Below are 2,500 nucleotides of genomic sequence, written 5' to 3' on the forward strand. Positions count from 1 at the left end.
AATTTGCAAGATTTATGCTGCATCATAGATTGCAACAACAATGCTAGAAGTATTTCGAAAATTCGTAAGATTTTTTTTTATCAGCCTTATTATTATCATTACCATCATTATTATCAATGTTATTATCATTTATATTATCATTATCATTATCATCAATATCATTCTTATCATTATCATAATCATTATTATTATTACTATTATCGGATTCTTCTTCTTATTCTTTCTAGTATTACTATTATTGTAATTATTATCATTATTATTGTAAGTTTTACTTTTATTATTATCATTACTGTTATTGCCGTTATCATTATTATCATTGTTACTATTACTATTATCATTTTTATCCTTATCAATATTTTGATCATTATTACTATTACTATCATTATCATTGTTTCTATTAATATTATCATAATTATCATCATTATTGTTATTCTTATAATTGTTATTATCATTGTCATCATCATCATCATCTTGCTCATCATCATCATTATCATTTGAATCATTTTTACAATTATTATTGCTATTATCATCTTTATCTTTATTATCATCATCAACGTTATTATTGTTATTATCATTATCATTATCATCATTATTACTAGTATTATTATCGTGTCTATTAATATCATGTTAATCATCATTATTATCTTTTATCATTAACATTATCATTATTATTAATATGAATATTATTTTCATTATCACTGTTGTTATCACCGTTATTTCCATCCTCATTATGTAATCGTCATTATCATTAAATTCATCATCATTATTTATCATTATCAACATCATTATCAATATCACTATTATCATCTTTACGTAGACTGCACTAATCCTTATCACGTAATATAATATAAATGTTCATTTTTGTCAACTTTTAAATAGTTTTCACTAAATTAAACACATCCATTTTTGATGTTGGATTTTCGGAAACTATTCATGCAAAGGATTTCATTTTTCATATCCCTCCGTTGATTTGTCTACGTTAAGTATGATTATGTCTATTTATATTCATAGGAAAAGCTATCGCGTGTGCATTATTCAGTGAAATAGAAGAGTGAATGTTGTATTTCCAGCTCCCCCCCCACCACTCCTATCCCCTTATTCAATTTATCTATCATAGCGTTTCTTTATCTTAACAAAAATCATTAATTCATTACTTCTATATCTCTATCTGTATAAACGACAATAACAACTGCTATATAATTATATTAAAACATGGAAAGAGAAAGAATGAAAAGATTTATTTTGGTAAACATTACGACTGCTGGGTGTGACTGCATTGCTATTCTAAGCTTCCCTTATCCCCATTTTCTTTTCTTCTCGTCTCTTTCTCCCCTCTTTTTTATGTTCTATTTCTTATTATAATCGTTCTACTTCTTTTACTTCTCCCTCTTTTCCTTTTCTATTTCTAATCTTAATCTTAATTCTACTTGTTCTTCTCTTCCTCCATCTCCGCCTTCACCTCTTCTTTCTCTTCCTCCACCTTTTTTTTAACCCTTTTCCCCTCTTTCTCTTTCTCCTCATTCCTCTTCTTCATCTGCGCCTCCTTTTCCTCCTCCTTCCCCTTCTTTTCTTCCTCCTCCTTCCTCTTCTTCTCGTCCTTCACCTTTCCCTTCTTCTCGTCCCTTCACCTTCCTCTTTCTTTCTTCTTCCTTTTTCTCCCTTTCTTTCTTTTCTTCTTCTTTCTTCTTCCTCTCCTGCTCCTCCTTCTGCTTCCTCCTTCTCTCCTCCCTCCTTCCCCTTCTTCTTCCCTTCCTCCTCCTCCTCCTTCTCCTTCCTCTCCTCGCCCTCCTCCTCCCCCTTCTCCTTCCCCTTCTCCTCCTCCTACTTCTCCTTCCCCTTCTCCTCCTCCTCCTCCTCCTCCTTCCCCTTCTTCTCCTCCTCCTCCTCCTCCTCCTCCTCCTCACCATGCAGCAAATGAAATCCCTCGTCCGTGGCATGACTAACGTGTTTTCTACAGCAAAACGCATCAAACTTTAATAACTTTGTTTTTCGCTTCCTGTAACAGCAAGTTATTTTATTGGTCGTAAGATGACGATGACTTTCACCGGGCAGTTACCAGCGCGGTTTGCTCGGGAGGGAAATGACGTGAAGTTTTGCGTCTGTGAGTGTATTCGCGTGAGGAGAGAGAGAGAGATTGATAGGTGAAGGACAGGGATAGATAAATACAGGGAGGTTGGTAGGTTAAGTTGGTAGGTAGGTGATATAGATAGAGAGATTGGTAGATAGATTAATAGGTAGAGTGGATGGATAGATATATAGATAGATAGATAGATTGGTAGAAAGATAAATAGAATGAATAGATAGATGAAATAGATTGATAGATAGATTGGTAGAAAGATAAATAGAATGAATAGATAGATATAGTAGATAGATAGATTGGTAGATAGATAAATAGAATGGATAGATAGAATAGATAGATAGATGGAATGGATAGATGAATAGAATGGATAGATAGATAGCTAAGTAAGTAGGTGTACAGGAAGATGGATAGATGATTAAA

Source organism: Penaeus vannamei, chromosome 36 (assembly GCF_042767895.1).
Source record: "Penaeus vannamei isolate JL-2024 chromosome 36, ASM4276789v1, whole genome shotgun sequence".
Taxonomy (NCBI): Eukaryota; Metazoa; Arthropoda; class Malacostraca; order Decapoda; family Penaeidae; genus Penaeus; species Penaeus vannamei.